Source organism: Oryctolagus cuniculus, chromosome 4 (assembly GCF_051225735.1).
Source record: "Oryctolagus cuniculus isolate XC-2025 breed Fujian yellow rabbit chromosome 4, ASM5122573v1, whole genome shotgun sequence".
Taxonomy (NCBI): domain Eukaryota; kingdom Metazoa; phylum Chordata; class Mammalia; order Lagomorpha; family Leporidae; genus Oryctolagus; species Oryctolagus cuniculus.
In genome coordinates, this window is record NC_142870.1 from 128,909,149 (window position 1) to 128,930,390 (window position 21,242).

The 21,242-nt window shown below is 39.6% G+C and overlaps 1 long non-coding RNA gene across 16 annotated transcripts in view; it reads left to right on the plus strand.

The window, feature by feature from the left end:
- Positions 1–21,242, plus strand: part of LOC103350420 (uncharacterized) — a 220,619-nt gene that overhangs the window by 77,339 nt on the left and 122,038 nt on the right. Inside the window, exon 6 of one of the 16 annotated variants that reach the window (XR_016232657.1) lies at positions 8,453–9,370. The exons of the other annotated variants lie outside the window; for them this stretch is intronic. This is a non-coding gene — a long non-coding RNA (uncharacterized LOC103350420). Of the gene's footprint in view, positions 1–8,452; positions 9,371–21,242 lie in introns of those variants that run through there. 16 annotated transcript variants of the gene reach the window in all.

The window sequence follows — 21,242 nt, forward strand, 5'->3', positions numbered from 1 at the left end:
CCATAGCAGAGATCTGTTTCGGAAGAGGAGCAGCCAGGACAGGAACTGGTGCCCATGTGGGATGCAGACACTGCAGGCAGAGGCTTCATCTACTGGGCCACAGCACTGGCCCCATGGATTTTTATTTTTAATAAACACTTACTCATTTATTATTTGAAAGGCAGAGTGTCAGAGAAAGAGAAAGAGATTCAGATCTCCCATCTGCTGGTTCACTCCCAAAATGGTTGCAACAGCTGAAGCTGTGCTAGGCTGTACCTGGAGCCAGGAAGTCCATCCTGGTCTCCCAGGTAGATTAGTAGGGAGCTGGAGGGAATTGGAATAGCAGGGACTCGAACTGGCACTTCAATATGGAGCAGGGGTGTCCTGTGCAGCACTTTAACCTGCTGTGTCACAATATCCACAACAGGCTCATATCTCTTAACTTTGGCTAGAACTGCGTTTTATTTTGTTGTTATTGTTTTCAACTTGAATGCTTCAGGCAGAGCGTACTTACCCCTCTCTCTTCCAAGCTCCTCCATTCTTTACATGGCTCCTGATTCAGTTCAAAGCCCTCTTTTGGTGATTTCATCAGCACTGCCAGCAACACTTAGAGACTTGTTAGAAGCTCTTGGGCCTGACTTACCTGGTACCTTTTGAATCAGAAACTGTGTACATGAGACTCAGAAATCTTTTCCATCATCTAGAATACTCACTAAATTGTAAGAATCCCTGCTGTAGTTACAGGCAAATCCATGCTAGCAAACACTCTGCTTTCTTGACAATAACCCACCGCAGAGCCCTAGCAAGTCCAGTTTCTGGTGGCTGCTTCCTGTGACGTCATCACTTCCCTCAGGGCATTTTCAGTAATCCTGTAGTGTCTCAGGTGAGTCGCTCTGAAGAGTGTTCATTTTTGCACAATCTCACAAGGTGACATGCCAAGCATGGTTTCATGCCTTTCTGGCCTTCCTTTTCCTTCATTCCCTGTTTATCACACCCATAAGGCTTTTAGGGAGGTGAGCAGAGTGTTTACCTTTGGTATGCTATTTGAACATTAACATCTTAATTTTCTCTTTAGTCAGGAAGCTGTGACTTACCTTGCAGATTAAAAACTAAAAAGTAAAAATCAACAAAAACAACAACAACAAAAAAACTAGAAAAATCCCAAAGCCACATTCTTAAAGTAACAAAGATTGAAACAGTACATAAATGCATTGACAAGAGGCATGCCTAAGTCACATAGGCATATCTGATGTCAGCAACTTCTTGGTTTACAGAACCATTTTTATCTCCTCCAGCTATTTGTAATACCAACATAAATACAAAATGGTACCTGAAGTTCTTCAATTTTTTAAAGATTCATTTATTTATTTGAAAGGCATAGTTACACAGAGAGGTGGAGGCAGAGGGAGAGAGAGGTCTTCCTTCTGCTGGTTCACTCCTCAAATGGCTGCAATGGCTTCAGCTAGGCCAGGAGCCAGGAGCTTCTTCCAGGTCTCCCACATGAGTGTAGGGGCTCAAGGACTTGGGCCATCTTGTCCTGCTATCCCAGGCCACAGCAAAGAGCTGGATCAGAAGTGGAGCAGCCGGGACTACAACTGGCACCCATATGGGAGGCTGGCACCACAGGCAGCAGCTTTACCTGCTATGCTACAGCGCCAGCCCCAAACTTCTTCAGTTTTTAACATGAATTGTCTATTTACAATAAATATGAATATGCTTATAAAATAGAAAATGAGATTGAAGTTTTCTTTAGATATATATTTATAGACATTGCTCTGTACCATTCAACATTGGTTCTTGTCCACATTTCTTTATGTGTTACAGAAACCACTGATGTTACTGATTGTGCACTATCTGCTTCTTCAAGATTTAGGAAATAGTAGTCCAAGTGTGGATTTGGCAGTCAGAAACTAACTTTTACTCTATGTAAAGCTTGATGGTGCTGCCATTGATGTTGATGCAACTTAAAATTTCTTTTTTAAACTTTATTAATCTTTATTTTATTTGCAAGACAGGAAGAGATAGAGAGACAGACAGAGAGAGTTCTATCCATTGGTCTACTCCCCAGATGCCTGCAACAGCCAAGACTGGGCCAAGCAGAAGCCAGGAGCCCAGAACATAATTCAGGTCTCTCACAAGTGTGGCAGGAACTTTAGTACTTGAGCCGTTGCATGCTGCCTACCAGGGTGTGCATTTGAGCTTAGTTGGAAGTGGAGGAGTCAGGCCTCCAACCAGGCACTCCAGTATGAGCTGTGGGCAGCCCAAGTGGCACCCTTATTCCTGTGCCAAATGCCTACATCTAAAGTTTGTATTTTGAGTGTTCACAATTCTAATTTATCTAAGCCTGGATATTTTTTTCTAAGATCAAATAGATCATATATCTCTGTGACTCAATTCTTTTATCAGAAAAGATGAAAGACTTAGAAACCATGGTACAAAGGTTTTTTCTATTTAAGAAAAGTTAAATATAAAAACTGAATGAGATGAAACCACTCTGAATAAATACAGAAAATCTCTGCCAAATGGTGTTTATCCTCATTTCTCTCCTTATTAGCTTGCAGTAAACCCAATCTTTTCCCTCTGGAGATAGGAAAATATATCTATGAATGTTGTTTACATCGTCTCTTTCACATATTTTCCTTTAATCAAATCTCAGGAATAGAATCCATAATCTGTTTGATGTGAGAAATAAAATATTTGTGTATCACTAACACTTTACATAGTAAGATTATACATTTAATAACATTCTTCTGAATAATTATCAAAGGAGAGGACAGAGTACTGAAAATTATTTTGAGGGTGTATCATATAATTTTTACCATTGGTACTCAGCATAGTTCTTGGTACATTACAGACAATACATGTTGAAATTGTGAATCATTGCTCACATAAATCAATAATTTGGGTAGTTTGAGAAAAGTTTCAAAATGATTGAAGGACCTGAAGCAGGTTATGATTCATCATGATAGATTAACTAGTAGGAGTTTAAAAACCGAACAGCAACATCAACAACAAAAAACCCTGTTAGGAATTACATCTGAGTCATAAACTCAGCAATGGAAGGCGTTGAGTTTTAAAGTATGTGTTGTAATCATTAAGTTCCATCAATCTTTTTGCTATTGCCCAGCTTCACATGGCAAATTCCATAGCAAAATGTCAAGATGTGAAATGACCAGCCCATCACGGAAAAGGCACAGAAATAATTTCTTTCCTACATTAACCCAGGATTTTGTCTTCTGCAGTACTGGTTTCACTTTTCCTTACATCAACACCAAAAAGCAATTTAATAAATAGACCTGGTATACCCTGATTGAATAAATAAATATTTTTAGCTGGTTTCTGTTTCATAGACCTAATTTACATAAACAGCCTTTTCTGAAGATGGACATATTTTATTTTTGTAATTTTTTGTCAGGTCTTAAGTTTTCTCAGAAGATTTTCTTTTCTACTTAAATTCTTCCTTTTCAGAATATCCACAGTGCCTCTGTAATCTGAACTTCAGTAGATGGCATTCTTTTCCATAATGCATTAAAAAAATCACTCTGAAAGAAGGAATAGTATTGAAGATTTAGTCTCCTTTTGCAGTGCTGTGAGTTAACATGACTGAAAATGAAACTGCGCGTGGTTACTGCAGACTGGACTTAGGCATGTTTCTCAACTTAAGTTCCTGTTTAGGCAAATGTATTGTAGTTAATAATTTCTCTATTAATTCAACAGCAGGTTAGAAAAAAAGAGGAAGGTTCTTTTAAAACATGCTTTGCAAGATCAACAAGTTAGATGATTACATTCAATCATTCATTGTCAAAATTTCAGGCATGTGTCTTGTTGTCACCTTTGTTCCCATACTTCCTCCCCAAACCCTCTCCCTCTGCTCAAGTACGTGCCTTAGCTTTCTTTAAATCTGCTCCCTAGACAATGATCCCCTCCCATAATGTCCACCCACCTGAACCCTGAATTGCTCAGAAGTACTTCTTTTATTTGTATTTTCTTACGTTTTGCTTTAAAAAATAGTTACTGGGTTAACTTGTGAGCTTGCCTGCATTTATTCCTTAAGTGTGAACTTTTACTTTAAATAAAACTTGCTTTCCTGGTCAAAAACAAAGCAAAAAAAAAAAAAAGAAAAAATACAATAACTACTTTCTCTATAGTCTAATGAGTTATATAGAAACTCCTCGTTTACAGTTTCAGGAATTTCTATGCTATGTCTCCCTCCTCCCTGAACGCTTTCATTCCTTTTAATTCCTAGCATAAGTCTAAGCTCACTTTCCAAACAAATTGGGTTCTTTACTATTTTCCAATAATAATTTGTAGGCTTGTTCAATCAATGTTCTTACAATATTTACATATTTTTCCTTTTTCATTTTTTTTTCCTCTTCTGTCCACCTGTGTCAGAATTTTATTTGGTGCCTATTTATTTAACAAATGCCCATAAATGCCTCCCTGGGTCTAGCACTAAGCTAAGAAGTGGGAAATGCTGGTGAGTACAAGTGAGGAGCAGAGGATCTTACACTCATGGAGCTTACAGTGAACAAAAGCAAAATCATGAAATTAAATATAAAATCAAAGTTTTATGTGAAACATTTGGAAGGCAAGATCTGGAGAGCAGTAAAAAAAAAGCAGGGAAATACAATTTAAATTTTGGGATCTCTCAGTGAGTAATACTGTGAGAGCTGAAGAATGGGGAGGATCAGCCAAGCAAAGATTAGCTGGAAATCTGCTTAGTCAGAAGGAGTAGCATTTGAAATGCCCTGGAGAACTTGGTGTCTATTACATGGAGTGAGAGAAGAAATAGAATACCTTGAATAGAATACCCTTCTTGGGCAGTCAACTAGGCTGTGCTCCTCCTTAATTCTTCCCTCTAACTTGAATATTGACTGTTGTTGGTGAGATTAGAACCCTTGACTTACAGGTTTTGGACATGACTTAGCTCCCATACTAGACTTTAAGTCCGTGAAGGAAAGAACCAGTTCACATTCAATTTTGCCACCTTAAGTAGTGAATACACAGCCAGCTTCCTGAGAGTCGGACTTGCACAAACAAGTACATAGGGCCCTATAATTAAGGAGGGGGTACACTCTTGATTTAATGCTGTCTTGGCTCTGCCTTGTATTTCTTAATAGTTTTTGAGGAAAAGGCCCTGCCTTTTCATTTTGCACTAGGCCTCCAAAATCATGTGCCCAAACCTTGAATGAATACAAACTTGCTTATTGAATGCATGATTTGAGGAACAAGGGTACTCTAACTGGAATAGTGTGCAGAACATTTTTCTTCTTCTGGGGTCTACATTAATTGAAGTATACTGTATGAGTCTCAGTTGTTATGTGATAATGGGCTAAGGAAAGTTCCTTCTGGAGAAAAGTCCTCAGTCCTCAAGTGTACTTTTTCTTAAATGATATATTGAACTCTATGACTTGCCCACTGGTGACTTACTCTTTTTCACGAATCCCTCTCAGCAGAGGCTGATTTTTTGTGATTGTGACAAATCAAATCAAATCAACACTCAGAAGTGAATAAGTAGAAGTCCAGGGCTTTGTTTACTAGTCATTTTATCTCTTTGCATTTTGTGAATTCTCTGCTACCTGCTACATATCAGAAGTGTGAATGAGAAGTATCAATGTGGAGAAATATCTCATTCAGGTCGCTGTTGAGGAGCTTACAGGAGTTTGCTGAGAAAGCAGACACAGTAAAGACCTTCAGTTAGAAGGATTAAACACATTCTATCTGTGCCTGGCGGAGAACGAATGAATTGGATCTTGTAGTACTGAAGCTTTGTGGCTTAAGGGGCCTGAAAGAACTAGTTCACCTCTTAGTCTTGACAAGTGCAGTGTCAGGAATATTTGTGAGAACCTGGGACAAATAATACAACTTACTGACTGAGTTGCTCTTTCAAGACTTGGGAAACCCCTTTAGGAATTCAAAGAGATTTTTAAAGCTCATTCACCAGTTCACCAAACTACAATCAACATTCTCTTGCTAAGCTTTGCTATGACAGCTAAGCTCATTATCTGTTTGCTCCATGATCTGTGGATTATGGCCTCCTTAGTGTGGATGAAAACTTAAACTACCTTAGCTCAAGAGGAGTTTTTAGTTTCTTGTATCAGTGAGTCAAAAAAGTGCCTGCAGAATAAATAGTACCCTAAACAACATACCTTTCAATTCATTGCCTGTTGGTATGGGGTACTCGGACAGATTTCAGTCTCTTCACGAAAGCCCTGAAGGGATCTCAGTGGTAACCTCAGTCTTGCACTGAACTTGGGCCTGGGTTGTCTCTCTTTGTTAAACAAGTGGTGACACAGTACTCTTTCCATTGATGACAACCACAATATTGTATCATCTTTCAGAGGAGCTTCTACGTGATGGTAAGATTAGTGACTAAACTTACTACTTTGAAAGAAGTTGAAATTTAAACTTATACACTGAAATACGACTGAGTAAATCTAGTTAAATGTACTTAGTGATTATTTAAAGAAATTGAGTTTTCCACGGCTAGGAGAGTGCTTTCATTTTGTGATGGTGTGATGTCGTACATCCATATTACTTATGAGAAAATGACCATTCCTTTTCCCCTGAAGCCCTCAGGGAGAATTCTCCTTGCATGTCTTTAATGGTACCACTCAATCTTACTTTCCTTAATTCTTTTTCCCCACTCTGTTCCTTTCTAGCTAAAAGCTCTTCGAGTACACAGGCCACCCATTCTTGATAGCATTATCTACAGTTACTGGTAGATAATAAATGCTTACTAAATGAGCAATGAAAGAACATGCAGAAGATTTTTCTCTGAAATTATATCACAGTTATCTTTATCTTCACAGCCTTGATATTTCAGTAACCATCAAGCCTGTGAAAGGCAGTTTGAAAAGATAGGTGATGTATACCAAGCCCGGAAGTTCTAAGCACGTATGAGAATATAGCCATGTGTATTGGCAGAGAGAGGTGGAAAGCTGAACATTCTCTGTTGAGAGGCAAAGATATCTGTAGCTTGAGGGACAGAGGGAGGCAGAGTGTGAGAAGAGCACAAACACCACAAGGCTTGCTTTGATGCCCTCTGTTCACGGTGAACCGCATCCTCATCCTTGGGGCGAATTGCTCTCTGAAGTGTCCGGATTTTGCTCTAACATCTGAAAGGAGGCACTCATTTTTAGCTTTCATCCCCCAAATACAGGATTTAGATGGGAGTGGGGAAGCACAATTAGAGCCTGGAACAAATGTTTCTTTGTGATATCCTGGAAACATCTGATTTAATGAAAAAGGATTAGAAAGGATTTCTTCATGTAGATTTTATATTTATAAAATTCTGTGGGGCAGAGTGCCAACACATTCATTTACAGAAAGATAAATATTTCACAGGTGTGTATAAAAGACATCTTGTAAAGAATGTGTTTCATAAACAGAATCAATCTAGATGGGGCTCTGCTTTCTTCCATTTGCAGAACTGATAAGAGTTCTTTAAGAAAAGTAATCTGTACTCACACATATATATACATATATATGTATCATATATATGCATAATTCATACCAACACAGACATACACATGCACACGCAAACACACCTAGCCATCCAGAAAGTGACTAAATTAACTGCAGTACAAAACTTGACCTGTGATTCTAAGGATATTGTGTAGATGTCCATTGGAGAACCTTTTCAAAGAGAAGAACAGAAGAATATTGATGACGGAGCAGGGAGGGAACTTATTGCTCTAGTCTAGGGAAAGATAGTTTTAAAAAAATGGCGAGAGTGCAATCTCAGGGAAGAGTTAGGGAGAAAACAGCAGAGGAAACTCTATGCAAATTAGAGGGACACAGTGAAACCACGTGGAGGGCATGGAAGCCCACAACTCAGGCCCCTAGAAGCTTAGAGCTTCTGTACCAGCATTGGAGAGTGAGGTGGGACCAGACTGCAGCAGCCCAGGCCGCTGGCAATAACGCTGCAGGAAGAGCCTAGAGGGAATCTGGCCTGGAGCAACATGGGGAATAGTGTACATGCCAAACTAGAGGAGGAAAAAAAAGGAGGGGCTTGTTTCTCTCTCACCTATCAACCTGCAATGACGTCCTGTAACAAGCTAATAGAGTGGGTGCCGTTTTGGACATATGTTAACAGCTGCTCTAGCTGGTGACTGTGCCCAGCAACCAGCTGAGTAGAGACTCTTGACTCTGGTGGGGAGAACTAACAGTAGCAGGATATAAAGCCAATACACAAACAACAAGAGTTTTGGTATACACAGACAATGCCGAGGCTGAGAATGGATTTCTAAGATCAATCCCATTCACAATAGCTACAAAAAAAGTCATATACCTTGGAACAAATTTCACCAAGGACGTCAAAGATCTCCATGATGAGAATTACAAAACATTAAAGAAAGAAATAGAATAAGACACAAAAAAATGGAAAAATCTTCCATATTCATGGATTGGAAGAATCAATATCATTACAATGTCCATTCTTTTTTTTTTTTTTTTATTTTTTGACAGGCAGAGTGGACAGTGAGAGAGAGAGACAGAGAGAAAGGTCTTCCTTTGCTGTTGGTTCACCCTCCAATGGCCACCACGGCTGGCGCGCTGCGGCCGGTGCACCGCGCTCGTTTGATGGCAGGAGCCAGGTACTTATCTTGGTTTCCCATGGGGTGCAGGGCCCAAGCACTTGGGCCATCCTCCACTGCACTCCTGGCCACAGCAGAGAGCTGGCCTGGAAGAGGGGCAACCGGGACAGAATCCGGCGCCCTGACCGGGACTAGAACCCGGTGTGCCGGCGCCACAACGCGGAGGATTAGCCTAGTGAGCCGCGGTGTCGGCTACAATGTCCATTCTTCTGAAAGCAATTTACAGATTCAATTAGATACCAATGAAAATACCAAGGACATTTTTCTCAGATATAGAAAAAATGAGGCTGACATTCATATGGAAACACAGGAGACCTCGAATAGCTAAAGCAATCTTATACAACAAAAACAGCGGAAATCATCACAATACCAAATTTCAAGACATGCTACAAGACAGTTATAATCAAAACAGCCTGGTACTGGTACAAAAGCAGATGGATAGACCAGTGGAACAGAATAGAATGGCAGAAATCAATCCAAGCATCTACAGCCAACTTATATCTGGCCAAGGAGCTAAAACCAATCCCTGGATCAAAGACAGTCTCTTCAACAAATGGTGCTAGGAAAACCAGATTTCCATATGCAGCAGTATGAAGCAAGACCCCTACCTTACACCTTACACAAAAATCCACTCAACGTGGATTAAAGACCTAAGTCTACGACCCGAGACCATCAAATTATTAGAGAACATTGGGGAAACCCTGCAATACATTGGCACAGGCAAAGACTTCTTAGAAAAGAGTCTAGAGGCACAGGCAATCAAAGCCAAAATTAACAAATGGGATTACATCAAATTGAGAAGTTTCTGTACTACAAAAGAAGCAGTCAGGAAAGTAAAAAGCCAACCAACAGAATGGGAGAAATTATTTGCAAATTATGCAACTGATAAAAGATTAATAATCAGAATATATAAAGAGATCAAGAAACTCCATGGTAGCAAGACAAACAACCCAGTTAAGAAATGGGAAAAAAAAAAAGAAATGGACAAAGGGCTTAAACAGACATTTTTCAAAAGAAGAAATCCAAATGGCCAAAAGACACATGAAGAAATGCTCAGATCGGTAGCCGTCAGGGAAATGCAAATCAAAACCACAATGAAGTTTCACCTCACCCCAGGAGTGAAAGAAAGATGTACTTTTCCACTTTGCTTATGGCCTTGTCTAAATACTGATTTTGTGGACTCAAAAGGCTTCCATAGCCTAGACAGCTCCTGTCCAGAGCCTCAAATGATCACTGATGTCATACGTAAGAGTGTTAATTGTTAAATTAACAGGAGTCACTGTGCACTAACTTCCCATGCAAGACCTCTGTCCTCAGTGAGTTGTATTATCAGAATTAACTGTAAAACTTGTTCTCAGTTTGTGTGTGTGTCTGTGTGTTTGTGCGAATTGTTGAAATCTTTACTTAGTATAGAGTTGGTCGTCTATGTACAAAGCTAACTGAAAATGAATCTTATTGGAGAGTGGGACTGGCAAGGGGAGAGGGAGGAGGGGAAGGGGTGAGAATGTAGGTGCAAGGATGGGTATTCTGGGAAGAATAGCTATATTCCTAAAGTTGTACTTATGAAATTTGTATTAATTAAATAAAAGATTTCTTTGGGAAAAATAAAATAAATAAAACAGAATATGGACAAAATTGTGATATTACATAGCTCATTTCTCATGTAATTTAGCCTTTGTACAATGTTTCTTAAGTATGTTTTTCCTTTTACTTTCTAATTGCACCAATGGTCTCTCCATATAATTTCTAATGATAGTATAATGCACAATATTATTTACTATTGACAATTTTAAAGTAATTGTTATTTTAATTTTCCTCTGAGACTACTTTAAATTTATATTTTATTTCACCTATTGTTCATTTCACTTTGTAGAAAATATTAGTTTCTGGGTACATGTGTTCAACACTGCTGTCCCTCGCCTCTGCTCTCTCCCATGTGTACTACAAGATATAGTTCTAACCAATGAGATACAAGAGAAAGCCTGCTGAAAGAAAAATTTTTAGCACTTAATAAGAGGCACAAGGGAAAGACATGGCCTTTGTATTGTTACCCCCTTTTGAGGATGTGATATTTGCAGCTGCTGCAGCCAACCTGTAATTATATGCAAGAGAGAAACCAGAAAGCAGAGTTATAGAGATGGTCAGAAAAGATGATCATTCCCTGAGTCAATGATAAAATCCTTTTCGATATATGAGGCAGTCAACTGTCTTACGTCTTAAACAACTTTGAGCAACATTCTCTTTTGCTTTCATTGAAAGAAAGCTAAGAGATATATAACCAATTCTGGAGACTCATGGCTTCTCCTGAGTATGTGACTGTGTATTAATACCAGAAGACACAGCCTTCATTTCTATATTGACTGTGAAATGTGCAGACACAGCCAGTTAAGATTTCCACAATTTGATATATAGGATACTCTATGACAATCAAGTTGGGCATAAGTTGGAACTCTATAATTCTAAATATCTGCATTTTTGGAAATGCCTTAATATGTAAGATAACGTCATTGCAGGTTTAAGCTGCTATGGGTTTGCCTTTAGAGGATCATTTACATTTTGAAAATGTACACTTTTCTCTGTCTCTCTCTGTGTGTTCTAGCCTAATGAAATATTTGTTATGCAGTAAATCTAAAATGTTTTGATTCATTGGTACACTGAGACAAAATCATCAAGTATGAAAGCTGAAAAATCAATCAACAAGAAACTGGTTTTGAGAAAATTTACAGTTTTGAGCATTTAATTGGGCTCTCATATATTCATAAAATGAAGTTGATACTCACCTATTAATGATTGGCTGAGAATCTTGCTGTGAGAATCAATAGAATAAATATTTGGGAAAAATACCCTCAGAATATCAAAATTTAAAATATTATGTAGTACACTCTTTCAATGTCTATTAAGGCTTTATTTCTCTCTTTAAAATCTTCAAAAAGTAGTTTCAGTCAAGTGATTTTCCTATTTAGTATTTTCTGGTATGTAAGTGGCATTTTTTGTGACTAATGATTATGGATCAAATGATAAAAACAAAAATATCCTTTGTAGTCTGACTCTGCAAACCATGCTTCATTGAAATCTGCTATTATTTTATAATATTTCTCATGGTTAATCTCTTAAACAGAGCTCAGAGTCAAAGCAGCACAAGCAGGGTGAGTTCAATAGTGTTATCTCTTCTGTTGGATGATTCTACCATGTGGTAAGCCATAGCCACCAGCAGCTCTTAGCTCATGACCTTAGACCTTGCTATGTCACAGTTCTTGCAGTAGTGTAAAATGTTTCAAGAGATAAGGTCAATGACTCACCATTGTCCTCACTGAGAAGCAGTTCTCTAACTCAATGTGGAGTGAGAGGAAAAGCAAGGGCCCAACAGCATGGGTACCATTACCAGAAAGGCACTGGAGACACATGGTCTTTATATAAGCAATAGTTCCAGCAACACATAGAGCTTCCTGGACAACTTGAACTGGGAATTCTCTTCATTCAGAACGTCTGTTATCATTTTTGGGGAAAAAAGTTTTTGACAACACTTAGGGAAATTATGCAAAACAGCTCAGTACTGTTTAACTCTGGATCTTTGTAACAATCCTCCTAGATATGTCAGGCAGATTTAACCAATTCGCCATAGGAAAAGCAGATTCCGAGAGGTTTGGAGATATGTAAACAGTCATAGAGACTACTAGAATAAAAATTAGTCCCAATTACTTGTAGAGTTGTGATAGGCTGTGAAATGGCCAGTTCTGTGAAGTTTTTCCTTATTCTGAAAGTACAGCATATAAGACTGCATACAATACCATTAGTGTCACAGGACAGCTTGGTCACTGTGTCATTTTATAGCCCATTAGTATACAATGTAGACTTTGGTGTCAAACTACTTAGATGGAATCCCAGCTGTTCCTTTTGTTCGAGTTGTGCCCTGGGGCAAGTTACTATCCATCTCTATGTTTACATTTGCTTCTTTAGCTGGAGAATCAGGTGACTGGTGAAGCTAACCCTGAGGGTGGTGGTAGTTGTGATTAATAAAGATAATTATTGTAATTTAGTAAGCACAGTGATTAGGTCATACTAATTACTCAATGTCTTAGTTGTGAGTTCAGAGACAATTTTCACAGCTGGCTCATAGTGCAGTGAAAGATTCCAAAGTTTAAATTAATTGACTATTTCTCTTTTAATAACAAAGTGTTGTCTATAAGCGATTATTTTTTCTCCTGATTTCTATCTTCCAGTATGTTTTGGGGGAAAAAAGGCACACACACAAATGGAAATCAATTAACCCTAACTTGAAACAGATGTCACTAAAATGTGCTGTATGTGCTCTCACCCATGAGCAGCGAACACATCAATTACGGGAAGAGAGAAGCATCCAAAGCCAGATGTTTTGAATGTCTTTGGAATTTATACTTTCTTAACTATGGCTAGTTGAGTTACTATATGCTGATAGCTGAAATAGCATCTCCTTAATTGCACATCCTTAAATGCAATTTCAAAGATAATTGTTGACCTTTTAATAGCCAAAGAGGTGATTCTGCTCAGTGAAAAGCAAATGCCGATGCAGAACTAAATCAGATACAGAGTGCACGTATAAAATTTTTTCTGAGCTATTCCATCAGAGCAGGGATTCAAACGTACTTCCTTTGCCAGTCTTGCTTTATACCTTGGTGAGGCTGACAAGTCTCAAAGGAACTCACAAGCGTTGCAACAGGAACTTACTCCAACTCAGAAAGCAGTAGATACAGCCCATTATGATTTACAGTCTGTTGCTGAAAATAGGATATTGTGGCTTAAAGAAATATTTAGACATTACTTAAGCTAACTATTATGGGATTGAAACGAAGGTCTAAATGTTATGACTGGAACTGTACTCATGTTTCCAAAGCTTTTTAACCAAGCCAGTAGCTTACAAAACAAACTACTCCGAAGTAGAAAAGATACACACAGACACTACCAGGCCCAAATAATAAAATAATTTCAAATTTAATGTTAATACTTCAAATCCAAACATTCAAGAACTCTGTCCCTGAGAATCCATGTCACGAAGCTGCATGTCAGAGGTACGCATTGTGGCATAGTGGGTTAAGCCACCACTTGGTACAACGGAATCCCACATTGGAGTGCCAGTTTGAGCCCTGGCTTCCTTCTTCTGATACAGCTTCCTGATAACGCATCTGGAAGGTAACAGATGATGATGGCTTAAGTGCTTTGACCCTGCCACCCACATGGGAGACCTGTATGGAGTTCCCAACTGCTGGTTTAGGCCTGGGCCAGTTCTGGCTGTTGTATGCAGTTGGGGAGCAGATGAAGGATTTCCTGAGCTGCCTATCTCTGGCTCTTGCCTTTCAAGCAGATGAAAATACTAAATAACCATTAACAAAGAAGACACAAGTCAGATCATCTTGAATGCACACTACAATCAAACAGTTCCTCATATTCTGAATTACTTCACTACTGAACTGTACATGGAAATTTCCATAGGGACACTGCACTCTTAAACATGATTTTTTTTTTTGACAGAGTTAGTCAGTGAGAGAAAGAGAGACAGAGAGAGACAGAGAGAAAGGTCTTCCTTCCGTTGGTCCCCCCACCCCCAAATGGCTGCTACGGCTGGTGCGCTGTGCCGATCTGAAGTCAGGATCCAGGTGCTTCATCCTGGTCTCCCATGCGGGTGCAGGGGCCAAGCACTTGGGCCATTCTCTACTGCACTCCAGGGATACAGCAGAGAGCTGGACTGGAAGAGGAGCAACTGGGACGGAATCCGGTGCCCCAGCCGGAACTAGAACCCAGGGTGCCTGCACCGCAGGTGCAGAATTAGCCAAGTGAGCAGCGGCACAACCCAAATATGATTATTTTTGAGTTTTAGATGGATTTACCCAAAATTTCTAAACCTTATGAAATGAGGACGTTTAGAGGCCGACGTTGTGGATTGGTGGGCTAAGCTGCTGCTTGCAATGCCAGCACCCTATATGGGCACCTGTACGAGTCCCAGATGCTCCACTTCTGATCCAGCTCTCTGCTAATGCGCTTGGAAAAGCAGCAGAAGCACCCACATGGGAGACCCTGAAGAGGCTCCTGGCTCCTGGCTCGTGGCTTTGGATCAGACTAGCTCCCACCATTGTGGCCATTTGGGGAGTGAACCAGCAGATGGAAGCTCTTTCTCTTTCTCTCTCTCTCCCACTCCCTCTCTCTAATTCTGCCTTTCAAATAAGTAAATTAAAAAAAAAAAAAAGAAATGAGTAAGGAAGAAGTTTGATGGTGGGTGGAGACAGCATGTGTCTCTGGGGCATAAAGGGAGGGTGTGGGATGATTTGGGACTATAGTTTGAAGTCTCCCACTTCAAGAATGAATTTTTTGAGAAGTCCTGTTGAAGTGTAAATTAATATACATTGAATAATGATTTTTATTCAAACCTTCAAGTATATTGATCCTTTGGGAAAATGTTGCTTGGTGATTTCTCACATTTGCTGGCCCTCACCTACATGTGTGACTACTCAAGTCCCAGTTGAAAAGCATGGGAATGGAAATAGTGGGAAAAAACATAGACTTCACGGAAAGTCACTTATGACTACAAAGTAAAAGCCTATGCACAACCCAACTTTTAGGCAAATTTGCTGCAAATGTTCTTGGGTAGTCAACATGTTGTCCCTCTGTCCTAACAACCAAATCTTTAGGATGAAGAAAATGGTGGGAGGAGAAGTGGTGGAGTTGCTGCTAACCAGTGAATACAAGGGTCTTTCTCTCCATTTTAAGGACGTGGGGACAAAAACAGAGCAAGTATTTAATAGAAAGAGTGAAGAGGATACGATGAGACCTATGTGAGCTCATGTATTTACTTATCATGGGGTGGGCTGCTGTCTATGCATCCAATAAAGGCTTAGATAGCCCACCAGGTAGGAATTACAAATAGGGTAAGGGAAGAGGAAGCTTGAAGGACAGAGAAAAGCAGGGAGGATTTGTCCTAGTGGACTTCAAGTTCAATATTTAACTAGCTATGAAGCTTTCCTCATTGTTTGCTCAGCTCATCAGTATAGCTAATGAAAATTCGGAAGCTGATCTGGCTATTTCTAAAAGTCAGAATGACGTTTGTTTATTATATAATATATCCTTTTAAGTTTCTCTTTTCATAATATTAAAATGAGGGAACAAATGATTAGATAGGATTTTGAGTCTAATATAGGAGAGGAAATTCTAATTTAATGGGGTTAAAAACTTAATTCTTACTGTAATTCAGACGGCCAAAGGCAACCACCACCTAGTAGGGGTTGTAGAAAGAAAATACTAAATAATCTAGTTTGAAGTTTAATTGAGATAATTTACATAATTTCTTTAGGTAATTAATAATCAGTTGCTCTGGAAAAAGAGATGCAGTTTGAGTTAGTTTTTCTCCCCCAACTGCCTGGGATGAGGGGAGAGATAGAGAAGCATTCTCCACCCCTCTCACCCCTCCCCTGTGGAGCAGTGATTTGTTTGTATTTTCTCACTGCTTCCTTATTTGTGGCTGGGGTATGGTGGAGCACACTCTGATTTCTCCAACAATTTTGTAAGGGTTATGTATGGAGTAAAACAATGGGTGATGGGCTCACCTCATGCCTGATGTTTACAGGCCCCTCAATGACAGGTTGTAATGCTCACTTGGGCTCCATCTGGTGGTCTACTCTGTAGCTCTTTCTATAGAGCCACCAAAACCATCTCATCTGCTAAACACCATACCAAATTCTCAACCATTTTAATGTCCTGTTTATGCTATATGGAAACTCAATGACTCAGAGCTTTCTTCCACTGGACAAGATCACAGGTTAGTGTGAATGATCAAGGCTCAAGACTTGGAAACATTTCTGACAGTCTTGTTCTCTACCAATCAATATCTCTTTTCTCTCTTCCTGTTTTTTATCTTTCTGTCATCTCCCTTCTCTCCCATCCTTTTTTATGACCCTGACCACCTCTCAAATCTTAATTGAGTCTGGGATATTTTATTTACTCTGGGAGAAAGCTCTGCTACTTTGAGAATCCTTCAATGTTGGTTATTGAAATGCAAAAGGGTTAGGAAAACAGATGAATAAGTATAGGAGATCATTTTTCAAGACAATATCCTGGCTTGCAATGCACTTTTGCTACTGCATTATTCTATTTACATATCAGAAGTGGAATATCTCTTTCCTCTTTTCATTCCCATCGTAATAAATGGTTTCCTTTTGTAATAAATTCTAATCTTCCTTCAGCAGATGGATACTTTTGGTCTATTAGGGCTAAGCTTATGAGTGCATGTATTTAGAAAGGCATAAGCAGAAACCATGCTAATATTTCTAGGAGGTTAGATGCCATATCCAGATTTTCTTCTTCCAGCTTGGACCTGGAGAAAGGCAGCATGCTTGATAAATGATAGTAATGCTGAGCACAGTGTACTGTTTCATTTTTTTTCTCACTTCCCTTCTGGGTACTTAAGGAGGAGATTATATGTAATGTATCCCAAATCAACATGGAGACAGCCTGCCACATTTATGAGGGCAGAATAGCATGGTCACACACCCGGGATTTCTAGGGTCACTTCCTAGCCTCTTTCCTTTGCCATGTAGTGTGGTCACTGACTTGACAGCACAGATGATGCATGGGTTGTTGTGTAAGAGGCTATATTTAGTGGAGATGGTGCATGGGTCTATATCCGGCAAGAGCCGGGAGGAAACTGAATCAATATGACAAAGATATAGTATGCTTTATTGCAACAAAAAAAATGCATCATGCACTCAATAGCTACCAACTTCACCCCTGGTGACCAGAAACCTACCTGGTAGGAAGTCAGGGACAAAGGATGGAAGACCATGGGTGTCAGTGAAGGCACAACAAATATCTGGTGATTGCACTCTCCTTCCAAGGACACCAAGTCACCCAAGCATCACACTTCTTCCTTCAGAGATTATATATTTCCCCTCAAGGGGAGAATAAAGGAAGAAATAAATTGTAGAAGAAACTGCGCATTTTCTTCTGCAAAAGATTGAGCATTAACTAAAGGAATTGTATTGCAATTAGTCATGCTAAGCAAGGGTTTAGAGATCTTGCCATTCACTTTTGTATCATGCTCTGGTTATCAGAAGAACATTAAAATCCAAAAGATCCTCACTCTTTCCCCCTCACCTGGAAAACCACCATGATGTTTGTTCTCTATGAACCACTTTTTTAAAAAAATCTTTTTCATTTGTTTATTTTAAAATTTTATTTATGGTATATAAATCTCACGTATTTCATGTGTATAGACTTAGGAACATAGTGACACTTCCCACCTCACTTTCCCTCCAGCCCATACTCCCACCCTTCCACCTCCTTCCTCTCCTATCCCCTCTCTGAATTTTTACAGTGATCTATTTTCACTTTACTTTATACTCGTAAGATTAACTCTACACTAAGTAAAGAATGAACCACCTTTTGACTTTGAAAATTTAAGCCAGACATTAAAGATAGTGGAGACAAAAAGGGATCCTGGGGCCAGAATGGCTTTGCTAATACTCCCTATCCTGGAGGACCCAATTCTGGACTTCCTTTAATGAAGGAAAAAGAATCCCCACATTTTCAGTCACTGTACTCTGTTTTCTGTTACTAGCTGCCAAAGTCAACTCCTAAGTGACACACTTAGCTTGTTCTTTTACTGAGTTTCTTCAGTTAAGACTTTATAATTTCTCCCTAAGCACGTGTTATGTACTCAAGGCAAAGATTATTTTTTTCAAAGATGCAAAAGAACACATTAGAAATTTTCAAAACATTACCTGAGCAATTGTGCGTGACTAAAAGTTGCTGGTCTAGTTTCTTTTTGAAAAACCTATATCTAAATGACATAGGAACGATGTGTGTGTAAATGTGTGTGCACATATATATATTTGCTAACAGATGGGTATATGTTTTTTCCCTTCATCTAATAAAATGGGAAGAAATATGACTGGGAAGATTATGGCAATATGATTGATGCAAGGATAGAATTGCTGCATATACTTTCTGAAAAATGGCATCTAATGAAAGATTAAGTAAAAGGAAATCTGTGGCTGCATTAAAATTCCTTTGCATCAAAATAAAATTTTAATTCCATTTTTCCATGAACTTTTTGAATTACCCTTTGTGGCTATATTGACTCAATCCTATAGGGAACTGTGGTTGGTTGTGTGTCAGTGAAAATAAGGTATGAGGGAACTGGGGTGTTTACCTACCAACTTTTCACAGTCATTAGTTGAAGACTCCTTCCAGCATATAGAAGCTATTTAGAAATGTGGTCCAGTGCTGTGGCATGGCAGATAAAGCCTTCACCTGCAGCTCTGGCTTCCCATATGTATTCTGGTTTCTGTCCCTGCTTCTCTACTTCCTATCCAGTTCTTTACAAATGCACCTGGAAAAGCAGTGGAAGATGGCCCAAATTCTTGGGCCCCTGTACCCATGTGAGAGATCTGGAGGAAGCTCCTGGCTTCTGTCTGGCCTTGCCCTGGTCGTTGTGGCCATTTGGGGAGTGAACCAGTGGATGGAAGACTTCTGTCTCTGTCTTTCTCTCTGCCTCTGCCTTTCCCTCTCTATAAGTCTGACTTTCAAATAAATAAATAAATCTTTAAAAAATGGAGGAAATTCTGGTCCACCAGCATATAAGCACAAATGAATTCTATGTGCAGAAGCCCTCAAGAAAAGGATCTAGGTGTTTGATGTTGGAAACCCATGGTTCTGCACAAATAACATTTCTTAAGGGATGAGGTTAGGGAACTGACAGTGCCTAGGGCATAGGTTCAGTGGAATCAACTGCATATGGCATATAATTTTAGGGGTATTAGGAGGAACAATCTATATCTCATGATGGTCCCTGTGAAAATTCTTTATATTTTCCATTAATGTTGAAAACAATCTATTAGGACCATTCAGTTGCAAGTTGATTGCTCAATAAATTTTTTGATTTTGTATAATTGAAAATTTCAGAGCTTTGGCTTCATATGTAACTCCATCAGGGTTTCTGATGTGCCATCCTGATTCTTCTTCTTTTGGCATGTTTTCCTATGTTTTGGCTTCATAATTAGATGGATTATCTCCATTGGTGGCAAAATTGGCTACCAATTAGACTTAATCAGTTTAACAAGCCCAGAAAAAAATAAAGCATTTATTTTCTAATAGTTCTGGGATAAATAGAAGGAAATACTCACTGAATTAAACTGGGTCACTTGTACATCCCTGGAGCTGGTGGGATGGAATTTGATGATCAATGGGACTGAGTTCATATACTCATCCCTGGAATTATGGGAGTTGGGTAAGCTTTGCCATATTCTGAAGTATGCATAGAATAGTTAATTAGATGAAAATTAGAAATATACCCATTGACATTATCATTTTATCCCATAGCTTTGACTTCCTTGGAGGTTTATTAATTTGTTTCTAACTAGGTGACAGCTTTCTTCCTGGCTTAGTAATTAGCTGAGTAACAGACAGTAATAAGCTAAGTAGAACATTAAAATGGACGCTTCCTCTCTTGACAGCTTCAGCTATGGCCTCAAAGCTGAAAGGAGCAGGTATTTGGTCCTTGGTACTTGATGTTCCAATGGGAAGTTCTAGGTCATCAGTATAGGATTACAAGTGAGGGATCTCAAAACCTTCAGTTCTTCCATCTTTAGCCCAACACCAGCACATGGGCTTTGTAAGAGTTCATTAAAAAGAATTTCTTCAGAGATATTAGGCTTCTACTTATTTTCCACATGGGCAAGGACAGGTAATCCTCTCCACAGAAACTGAATAAGTCAGACTTCCATGAAATCCCTGCAGAAGTCAGCATGCGCTCCATGGGATGGGAAAAACAAGGGAGAGTCCCTGACTTCTACCTGGAAAGGTAACTGAGACTGGAGCTGCCTCTGAAGACAGATTGAGGAGGCCGCCTCAGAGAGAAAAAACACATGGTTGTTCTCTCAATGTGCCGTGGTTTGCAGTAGGGCTTATGAGGTTCTATGGCTTGAATTCATTTTTTTAAATTGTCTTACTTTTTTTAAAAGATTTATTTGAAAGGCAGAGCCACAGAGAGGCAGAGGCTGAGAGAGGTCGGTCGGTCTTCCATCTGCTGGTTCACTCCTCAGTTGGCCACAACGGCCGGAGCTGCGCCGATCCGAAGCCACGAGCCAGGAGTTTCTTCCAGGTCTCCCATGTGGGTGCAGGGGCCCAAAGATTTGGGCTATCTTCTACTGATTTCCTAGGCCACAGCAGAGAGCTGGATAGGAAGAGGAGCATGTGGGACTCCAACTGGTGCCCATATAGGATGCTGGCACTGCAGGCTTTACCTGCTGTGCCACAGTGCCAGCCGCTTAAATGTATTATTATTTTTAATTTATTTGAGAGTCAGAGAGAAAACATACACACACACACACACACACACACACACAGAACTCCCACGGGCTGGTTTACTTCCCAAGTGCCCTCAACAGGTAGGGCTTGGCCAAGGCCAAAGCCAGGAGCTGGGAACTCAATCCAGATTTCCCACATGTGTGACAGAGACCCAATTACATGAGCCATCATCTCTGCATGCTAGGGTTGTACTGGCAGGAAGCTGGAGTAACCAGAGCTGGGGATTGAATGCACATATTCCGATGTGAAATGTAGACATCTTAAGTGCTGGAACAAATGCTTCTTCCCCGCTGCTTGATTTCCTATGTTGCCTCCCTCCAGTGTGCACTGGGTGTT